We start from the raw sequence: 11,490 nt of genomic DNA, 5'->3' as shown, positions 1-11,490 counted from the left end.
TGGCCCATAGTTGTGCACGCGACGGGAGGAGGGGGATAACAAGTGGGCCCTGGCTATCAACGAGATGAAGAGATGGATGGAGTAGTGGGCTGGGCTATGCCACACGTGCGGTGAGACTGGGCCGGCCCGGCGGGAAAAGGTAACCTGTGTCACAAATAATATAGCATGTATTTCAATTTTTGGTAAAATATTATCTGATAGTCTCCACCCATTTTATTTTTTGTAATTAGCCATTCACTAGGGCAGAGGAGGGAAGTAAAGCAGAGAAACGAGACAGGAAGCTAAGACATGGCCATACGGATGGGAAGATCATCAGTTCTTCTAATATTCATCTAGATATAAAAAATAATTATATTAAATATGTAGGCAAATTATATTAGATTGTGAAAGTAAAATAGAAACCATGTGAAGGCAAATCAGATACATCTGTTCTTTAGACAAAAATCAGAGTAATTTGTATCGTTTCTTTCAACAAAATCGGTTTGTTTCTGTTTTTACCTAAGCTAATCAAGGTGAAACCTAAAAGCAATTGAAGGCAAAGATTTGCACATGCGCAAGCAAAATCATACAAACCTAAAAACAACTTTGACAAATTTCACAAGTAAAAATAGAATAATTTTGGAGAAGCAAAATAAGGAGAAAAAAAAAACAACTTTAGACATTTCGTAAGTAAATTAGTACAAATATCAAAAACAACTTTCTTCTCTACTCGCGTAGAGCAAAACCATACGAACTCAGACTGCCGTCGATGTCTCATCTTCTTGACTGAATCACCTAGACGCCCTCCCTTTTTCACCTCCTCAATCGCGAATTGTTCCTTCGTCCGCTCGCGTTGAACACTTAGACCCTTTTGAATAATGAGACACTAATCAAGTTGAAACACGAGCAAATTCCTGAAAAAAAACATGCCATGACCAAAATGCTCGATGAGATGAACCACGCGACCACAAAATCAATGGAGATAAAAAAAAATGCAGATGCGCTCACCTTTAGACCTTCCCGTGTGCCCTTCCGCTTCCACCTCTCGATCCCAAATGCTTCACTTCAGATCAAAATTGTTGTTGATCTCTTGCCCTGCACTGGATCAAACAAAGCACAAAAAGAATAACCTGATTCACCCGATTTGAACACCATCCTTGTGACCCTCAGCCGCTTCAACTAGATCAATCACGAACACATAAAATTGAATCAAAATCGATTTGGGGACCGATTCGAATCCCCAAAACAGGTGGCTGTGAGTTTCATACAGGGGATTGAATAGAAACAAAAAACAAAACCTGAACTCACCTTCCTGCATTAACCCAGCTTCCAAATTCATCTTCGCAAAAAAAAAAAGCTTCCAAATTCAGCTAGATTAAACACCAAAACACAACTCTAATTGGTCAATTTGGATATATATATACACACACATACGGTATTGCTATTCTACACCCTCCGGCTTAGCCCACCCTGCCACAGCACCCCCTGGCCCAGCCCACCCGTGAGCAACCCGGGCGCGCCATGTGGCGTGCAGCCATGCTTGCGCCTGCGTGCCCACGTGCTAGCATGCACCACGTGGCACGCTGGCCGCGTTCGCGCCCACGCCCACGAGCTGGCGTGCGCCATGTGTCATCGCCCACGCGCCAACTACTGACCACTGGGGGTGTGACCAACTACTGAAAAAACTACTAATACTACTGAACCAAACTACATTTACTGCTGATAACTATTGACACTACTAACATAAACTACTGAACAAAATTTACTATGACTTGAACTATTGAACTACTGATACTACTAAACAAAAACTACTAACACTACTAAACAAAAACTAATGATAATACTGAGCAAACTACTGATACTACTCGCAACAATTTACAACTACTGAACAAACTACTGATACTACTAATAACTACTAACACTACTGATATAAACTACTGATAACTATTGACACTATTGATGACTATTGACGGGTCGATCGAGGGTCGCAGACCTCTTATTCCCCATCGACGGCTGCATTGTGTCGAACACCTATGAAATTGGGCGGTGGTAGAACTGAGGAAAGATCAGAACTTTTTACGCGCGTGTGATCCACGTGTTTCCTGATCGGATCCCACCAGCGCGGCTAGATCTAGCGGGAGCGGTGAGATTCAGGGGGGTGTACAAGGATCAGAGCGGCTAGGCGATGCTCCGGTGGTGACCAGGGCGCCGAGGGGGTGCAGAGGCGAGGGGTTGCCGGATGCGGAGGAGGCAACATGAGAAAGCAAGTGGAATGGAGGGGCGTTTCTCACAGGGAGTGGATGACGCGAGACGCAGGCGAACTGTCGGAGGATGAACTCCTATCGCAGGGATCCCGAGAGATCCCTTTTTAAAGATTCGGCCGGGGGGATGATCCTGAACGAGCTCGTCTGGGAAATAAATGGGAACGGAAAATAAATGCAGTGGCTGGTGGTGGGGGATGATCGACCTAGTGCAAAAAAGATGGATGCACCGGGGTTTAGACAGGTTTGGACCGCACGGGGGCGTAACACCCTACTCATGTGTGAGTGCTATATCTTTCCTTGAAGGGAATTCTTCAAGGATGTATCTGGTTACAAGGGTGTGCTGTCCACAGAGAGCTTGAGGTTCCCGTGTTCTGGCTTTGCTCGAGCTTGTTTGTGATGTTCTTCGTGTGTACCTTACGTATCTTTTTCCTGTGAACTTTTCCGTGTTGCGCCTTTCTTCATGGGTTGTCGGGGTCTGTCTTTATGTGTTCTCCATCCTTTCCTTTTATAGGCGCGCCGACCTCGACTTATCCTGAATGGGAAAGAGGGGGCGCGAGTGCCAAGGTGCCACGGAGAAAGGCGTCATCATTCCGTCTTGGTGAAGTGACAGGGGCGGTGGAAAAATGCGGCGCGCATCCGACCACCCGCCACTGTGGATGTCCTCCGGCGCCATTAAGAGGGCCCACCGGGCAGCCACAAAGGTGCCCGGTGCGCCCACCCTGTCTTGTTCTTCTGCCAGGGCAGGGTGGCAGGCGGAGCGCTTCGATTCTGTCAACGTTACCCCGAGGCACCCGGATGAAACGGGATGGGACCCGTGCATTTAATGGACCCACGCCTCCCTGCCAAAGCATGGCAGGGTCTGACACTAGGGCGTGGGCAGCTGAGAATGTCAGGATGTCAGGCCGCGCGTGCCTATTAAATGCGGCATTGGGCCTTTGACTGGCTGACACCCCGACGATGGGACCCTTCGGGTCGTCGGAGAATCTTGCGCGAACCTTCGGGGAACCGAGTCCTCGGGGGCTGCCACGTGCATTGTTCGGATCATCGGGGGACTACAGTACTCGGGGGTAAGTGAGAACCCTTCCGAGCACTTCCTTCCCGGTACTTGGACTTTGCGGATCATCGGGGAACTGGGGTGCTCGGGAACCAGAGGCTGCGGCCCCGAGCATCTTCTCCCGGGACTTAGTTTCTTGTTATCCTGCAGGGTGGACCTCGCGGGATGGTGATACGTGGCGGATGGCCGGCCCGGTCTTGGGACTCAGTGACCCCTGGTTCCCAATACACCGACACGAACGGAGGAAGACGCGCGGGGCGGATGAGAAAGAGGGACCACACATGTTAGGAATAAAGGGGAGGAGGGGGTAGGATGTTCTACCTGGTGCTGGAACCACTACTCTATTCTATACCTGACGCTTGCAATCCTATCTTTTGACTGTATATCATCTACAATTCCTATGACAGCCGGGATAATTATCGAAGACTAGTTTTAGATAATGGATAGCGGCACTACTGCAAAAAGGTATAAGAGTGCTGGTTGAAAAATAGCTTCAGTGTCAGATTTTCAACCAGCACTCTTTACTTAACACTGATAGTCACTGATTATCAATGTCAAGTTTGGAACTAACACTGAAAGATCTTTTCAGTGCCGGTTCATGCCTCCAACCGGTACTGAAATAGGTTCTGGAGCCAAAAAAATAAACGAGCCATCTCGAAAGAGCCAGCTCGGCTGCCACTCTTGTCGCTGCCACTGCCGTCATGCTCTTGTTGCCGCCACCGTCGCAGCATGCTCAAATCGACTCATCTCATATATCTCATTCATGTTATTTTGAACATTTCAATACTCATCTCATGCATCTCAACTCAAGAATATTTCAGTGCTCATCTCATACATCTCAACTCAAGAACATTTCATGGTCAATGCGTGAATTGGATGACGCATGCATGTAGTACTCATCACATCTCATCTCAACTCAAGAACACAACAAAAGATTAAATCAACTGGACAAATCTCATGCATGTAGGACTTGGAGGACACTGGGGTCGTCACCGTGCATGTGGAGCTCCAGCCTCCGCACATGGGACCTTCAAGAGGTGGTGGCTGCCCAATAGAGGCCCCGCTGGCCACCGTGGCTGGGGCTGCTATCGCGCCCGGGGTGGCAGACGTCGAGGTGGGACCTCAACATGGCGACATGGTCGACGGTAGACGCCCACGTCATGTTCCATGAACCTTAGCACGGCGAAGGCCCGGCATGTCCTAGACCTCCGGCCTCTGCGCCCGATGCTCAGGGGGGGCCCTCCAGCATGTGGTCGACGGCCGCCTTCGCGCTAGATCCTGCCGCTCTCGAGCCGGATCCTGCTGCCCCACGCGATGACCGGCGATGAGGGATGGGGAGGCGAGGAGGCCGATGGGGAGGGGCCGGCGGCGGGAGGAAGAAGGAGATGGGGAGGGGAGGAGGCCGATGGTGGGACGAAGTACGAGAAAGAGAGGAGAGATCAAGATCTGAGAGGGGCAATAGGGAACAAGAGAGAGAGAGAGGGGGGGGGGGGAGTTTGAGAGACTGCCGGACCGAGAAAAATATCTGGATGAGCCGAACTTGATCGAGCCAAAATCGGATTGAAATAAAATTTTGGATCCACAGAGACTATCAGTGTCAGTTGTGACTAGAACCGGTAATGATATTTGGAACCGGACGTTTGGTCGAGCCAAAATTAGAATGGATTAAAATTTTAGATCCGGATGAACTATTAGTGCTGGTTGTGACTAGAACCGGCATTGATAGTCAGTCCTTATCAGTGCTGGTTTGTAACACGAACCAACACCGATACGGACTTTCAGTATTGGTTTTTAGCGGCTCCATCACTGTTCATGCACGAGAGGTTAAGAACCGGCACTGTCGGTGGGTGAACACCGCAAGCGGGGATCCTGAGGGACCCCTTTTGAGATTCGGCCGGGGGGCCGATTCTGGATCTACCTCGTATGTGGATTTTAATGCATACCTGTGTGGAGAGATTTGGGGTGGCTGTAGGGAGATTTGGGATGGTCCTAAGTTACAGTTCCTTTCGTTGTTTCTGAGGAGATTTTTGTTGCTCCGGGAAGAGACTGTCAAGGAGAGGTATGTAGAAGACTCTACCTTGTGGTATTTGTGAGGAGATTTTCGTCTGCTATAGATTGCACGGTTTGCTATGTGTGAGGATAGTGGGAGAAGTCTCTAGGATATGTCTGTTCTATGTTTTTTATTTATTTATTTTATTATCTGGTGCAGCAGCACGATTTGCAATCTGGCAAGATAGTGGAAGAAGTCTCTAGATTGGTATCGCATCTTTCAGAACACTCCAGGTAGCACTTTTTTTTTCTGTTGTTTTTTTTCTTGTTAGTGCAGCAGAGTTACAGTAACTTCGCAGAATTTGTGCGGTAGTTTTTTTTTCCTGTTGGTGCAGCGGAGTTACAATAACTTCGCCATTCTCCAGCCATTCATCAGCATTTGTGCGGTTGTTTTTTACCGAGGGTCTTCTCGGGCCTGGGGGAGATGGTCCCCGAGGGAAGGCGTCACGTGACATTCTGCTGTCCTGGTCTCGGGATTTGGGGACCCCTGGTTCCCATGTCACCGACAGGCACTGATACATCTTCAGTGATGGTTCCTTTACAACCGACACTAATGTATCGTTACTTTTAACCAGTTCTGTAGTAGTGTATTACAATCAAGATTAAGGTATGTCTAGCAATATCCTTCATGACGACGGCTTACAAATCCAGTAAACTTAGCAAAATTGTTTTGTAGATATCAGTTGCCATTAGGATAGGGGATCACTCTTGCTATTTTTTCCAGCAGTGTATGAAAGAAAACTTGTATGAACAAGTGAACTGAATGAACAAAACTGAAACAACTCAGATTCTGATAGGCCGGCCGGCTATTCTGGGTGCACCCCCCAGATTCTGCAGTTCCAATACAAAGAAGATTAATTTTGTTCAAACCAATAATGTGGTTTCCATGCTTTTCTATATTTTGCTTCTAGGTGTTCATGACGAAGGATGGCCAAACTGATAGCTTTTGTACTAACTATATTCCAGCTTAAAAAATGTACAATAATGACATGTCATTGAAAGTTCCAATGCCGAACATGCTACCAATGATTAAGCTACAGCATATGTTTCTAACTTATCGTTCAATTTCTGAATCTCTTGCAAGAATGTACCAAATTATTTTCTTTTATCACCTAATGACAATGTAAATATTTCTTTTTCTGAATTAGCTAAGCCTTCTCTTTGCCCGAAGCACAACAGCTCAAATCGTACTGGGACCGGCTAGCGTGCCACGAGTAAGATTCCTAGCACGTTTCAGAAACCTTTGTTTATCTCAGATCTATCATCATCAGTATATATCCAGTATACTCTAGCCATACATAGATAGCAACTTGTGTTACAGGGCTGGCATCGAAAGAAACGCGAAACTTGCATGCATCACGAAAGGCTTACAGGTCATCCCCTCCATTTTTTGCAAGAGAAGAAGACGAAGAAGAAAGAGATGAGGTGGAAGAGCAGAGGAGGAAGAAGATCAATTCTCCTCTATAACTTTGCTGCGTCTACCACTATTACAAGAGCTTACTCTAGCTGATGCAGCTTCTTGCAGCCAAACAAATATCGATGCCACGTATACGCCAATCCTCATAAACTCCAACGCATACCCTTGGATACAAGTGGCTTGCCCCCACACAACAGTCCACGGGTGACAGGCCTGCCTAGTCATCATAATCTTGCGTTAAAATGCTGTCATCTACAGCTCGCATGGCTTAACCTGTCATCTTAAAGCTTACGCAACGCAAGCCCCAAAAGGAGAGACCTCGCTCGCTAGCTGCAGCATGCATCTCCATTTGCTAATGATGGGCCAAGGATGCAATGCACAAGGGAAAAAAAAACACGCCTGCTTTTTCTGAATGTCTGAAAGTTCTTCAGCTTGAGCTCGGAAACGAAATTTACAGCTATTTTATGTACGTTCAGAGAAACGCTAAAGACCATGTATCTCTACGTAGTGTGCTAGCACTAGACCGTGCTATCTTCAGTATAACAGTAGTATATGTATACTGATGATGTACGCATTCAGTACGTACGTGTACCTAGATTATCTTGAGCTAGATGCATGCGTTTGCTTGCGGTTTCTGCAGAGCTTGGTCGTACGTGCACGGGACGTAGCTGGCGTCACACGTGAGAAAAGGACGGAATCCAGCTTCGTCTCCAACTTGGTACATGCAAAAGCCAAAGCAAGAGGAGCTAAACATGTGTGTTTGCCTTGGATACAGCTAAAGAGAGTTCAGATTGACACAGCCTTAACCCTGGTCTGAAAATATCTCAACTAGGCTCACTCATCACATCACACTCTTAAACACACTCAACTGTTAGTATTACTACTACCGTTACAACAAACAACACACATAAAAGGATGTGGCTTTTGAGAGGTGAAGCTAGTACTACAATTGTATGCAAGTACTATATATATGTGCATGAGCCAACAGCAACAGGCGACATGTTCATTGACACACCTTCATGGACGTTTAAGCCTTTTAGGCCGGCTGGGTGAGTGCAATTATAGCCCTAAGCATGCACATTTTTGTATGTATGTATCTATCTATCTACACTTTGCATTCTTTATGGTATCAGTCTCGAGCTAGCGCTTTTGAGAAAGTTGCCGCGGCTTCCCCGGCTCAGTTAGTAGCGAGAGGATGCTATGTACACTTTTGTCATTTACGCTAATTAACCAACTATTATTGTGCAGGAGGAGCCTGCAGTTTTGTCTTGTACGCAAACCATGCACAATGATGGCAGCTACGAGAACACATGCACCGGCTAGAAAGCACTTCAGTTTCGCAAGTAGGTAGCTTGCATACCATTGCCGCCGGCAAGACGAGCAGCGCCGTACGCACCGTCGCGTTAAAGCTCACGACATCGTGAGTGACCAAGTACGTGGTTTCAGCAGTGGCGTTCACGGATCAACGGCGACGCATGGGGCGACGGTGCTCGCTGCTGCCATTGTCGTCGAGGGATGATCTAGCAAAGCTCTGCGAGTGTGAAAAGGACGCGAGGAGAAGGAGAAGAAGCATGTCGCCCTGCGACTTCAGATGATACACATGCACGAGCTCGCGTAGCTTTTGCCTTTAGTAGGGATGGCAGGTAGACCCCTGAGTTGAGGTCCCTATAGATTCTGCACCCAGCGGGTATGAGTTCATTCCGCTCATAGATCTAGCGGGTCGGGTAACTGAATTATAACAGGTCAGGTGTGAGCTTGTACCTATACCCGTGGGTGCCCATGAGTCACCCGAACCGAAGTTAACATCGCACTGCCTAGCCTACTCGCACTTCCAGTGCCCTAAAGCCTTTTGCCTCGCACTGCCCTAGTGCCCTCGCACTCACAAAGCACATCGCTGCCGCCACCGCCACTCAGTCTTGGAGCCCACCTCGACGCCTCTCTCGTGGCCTTCAACTCCAACCAACTCTCCTCCATCCGATGGAGATGGAGCCAGGCTCACGGGCGCCGGTATGTGTAGCTCCCCACACATCTCTCTCTCCCTCCTCTCACCTCTCTCTCTCCCCCCCATCATCTCTCTCTCCCTGACACGCAATCGGTTTCTCTCTCCCTAATGCCCCTCAGCTCTCTTTGTCTCTCTCACAAAACAAGATGAGAAGACAAAAGCTGACTGCGACAGCTTAATGGTTATAGGACTCCGAGTGCCAACATGTTTTACGTGGTCATCTATAAGCACTCAGAGTGCCAACATATCCTACGTGGTCATCTATAAGTACAAGGCTTATGCACAGTCACCACCTGTCTGGAGCTTGTCCTTGGCGTCGGTGCGTCCTGGTGGCTCCTCGGCTTGAGCGACAAACCACGATTAGGGATGACCTGGATTCCGTTGCAAGGCTCTCCTTTGGTACCTGTGATTGCGCGAGAGGATCATGAACGCATCCACCACAGAGAGAAGGAGATAGTGCTCGATGCGTGCGAAGGGGAAGCCTGCTAGGGGTTCTTGGGCCGAGGCCTGGCCATGGCCCAGCTGGCAGCGTGTAGCCGAGGTGCTCGATCACCGCGGAGAGGAGTGCCATCATCGGGCCGAAGGAAAAGCAATGAGCGCAAAAGAAGGAGGAGGGCGAGGGGAACCTCACTATGTGCTTGTTTGGTCGGAAGGAGCGTTGCAACGGCAGCTCGACGTGCGATCGGATCGGGTAGTGGTCGGAGTTGGGGAAAGGGTTGAACGAGGTTCGGGCGCTGTGGATGGTGCTCGGTGGCAGCTCTGCATTGTGCTCTGTGCTCTGGCCGGGAGAGGGAAGGACGAGGGAGAGGGAGAGGAGGGAGGTGTAGCACCCTTTAAAGGGCTCGAGACGACAACGTCTGTGGGCCAGTGAGCTCTGTTTTTTGAGAGAGATAGAGAGAGAAAAGAGGGAAGAAGAAAAGATGAGATGTCATATGACAAGTGGGGCCCACTGCCACATGTGACCCATGTCGAACAAAACCACTATCAAAACCACGCGGGGAGGAAAAAATCCGGTATAGATAGTTGAGGGAGGTAAAATATCTGGTTTTGCAGTTGAGGGGGGGGGGGGGGATGGACTCGGGCAATAGTTGAGGGAGGCAAAATGGATATTTTTTCCTTTTCTTTTTGATTTTTTATTCTAAGTACTACAGTATAGTTTAATCTCTGGGATTTATGTTTGTATTTTTGGTCTTTCATATGCACACAACAATTGAAAAGATCGAATTCAACAAATTTTTAAACTTAATTCACAATTTTAAAAGTCATATCCAACAATTTGTAAGACTCATTTCAATATTTTATGAGAGCTGTTTCAACATTTTTTATAACTTGTTTAATATTTTGTACATAATTTGTTGAAACAATATATTTGGATTGTTGAAATAGTCCACCAAATTATAGAAAATTTTAAAATATTGAAATAATCCAACAATGTATATATATATATATATACACGACAACTCTATTATGCACATATGTGCAGAACAGACCTAGACTACGTACTAGCCTACCGATCGAGCCAGGCTTCCTTCCCCACGTGCGCCCTGGCCGTACACAAACTACGGGAGCCAATTCACTAATGGCACACATACATCCAACCCACCCACTAGAGAAAGCATGCATGCTTGCAAGAAATCTTTTGTTGATTCTAATAGTTAAAATGCAGTATCTCTAGAATCGCAGATTCGATTTTTGATCCATTTAAAGCATATTGTTGGAAAAAATATGCTTAACAAAATGAGTTTTAGGATCATAATATAGTTACAACATGGTAGACACTCTAGTTATAACATATTGAATAATATAGTTACAATATTGCTGATTGCAACATAGTCTCAACATTATCGAGTCAGTACTAATTACAACAAGGTAGATACTCTAGTTACAATATGGTAGATAATCTATTTACAGCATGCGTTGAGTGTGGACTAGTCACTCTAGTTACAATATATTGAACAATATAATTACAACATTGCCGATTGCAACATGATAACAATATTGTTGAGTGAGTACTAGTTATAACATGGTAGATACTCTAGTTATAACACGGTGAACACTCTAGTTACAACATTGTAGGTAATCTAGTTACGACATGTATTGTCGAGTGCGGAGTAGTTATAACATGGTAGACTCTCTAGTTACAACATGGTGAATAATATAGTTACTACATTGTTGATTGTAATATGGTCGCAACATTGTTGAGTGAGTACTAATTACAACATGGTAGATGCTCTAGTTATAATATGGTAAACATTCTAGTTATAACATAATAAACAATCTAGTTACGACAGCACTATCAAGTGTTGACTAGTTATAACATGGCGGATTCTCTAGTTATAACATGCTAAACAATATAGTTACAATATTATTGATTGCAACATGATCACAATATTGTTGAGTGAGTACTAATTATAACATGGTAGACATATTAGTTATAACATGGTAGACAATCTAGCTATGATATGAATTGTTGGGTGTGAACTAGTTACAACATGATAAACACTCTAGTTATAATATACTGAACAATATAGTTACACCATTGCCGATTGTAACATGTTTGCAATATTGTTGAGTAAGTACTAATTACAACATGGTAGACACTCTAGCTACAACATGGTGAACACTCTAGTTACGACATGGTAAACAATTTAGTTGCGATATGCATTATCGAGTGTAGATTAGTTACAACATGGTAGATACTCTAGTTACAACATGCTGAATAATA

The sequence above is a fragment of the Phragmites australis genome, chromosome 14 (genome assembly GCF_958298935.1).
Source record: "Phragmites australis chromosome 14, lpPhrAust1.1, whole genome shotgun sequence".
Lineage (NCBI taxonomy): Eukaryota > Viridiplantae > Streptophyta > Magnoliopsida > Poales > Poaceae > Phragmites > Phragmites australis.
The sequence above is the reverse complement of the archived record's forward strand: the minus strand, read 5'-3'. Positions refer to the sequence as shown.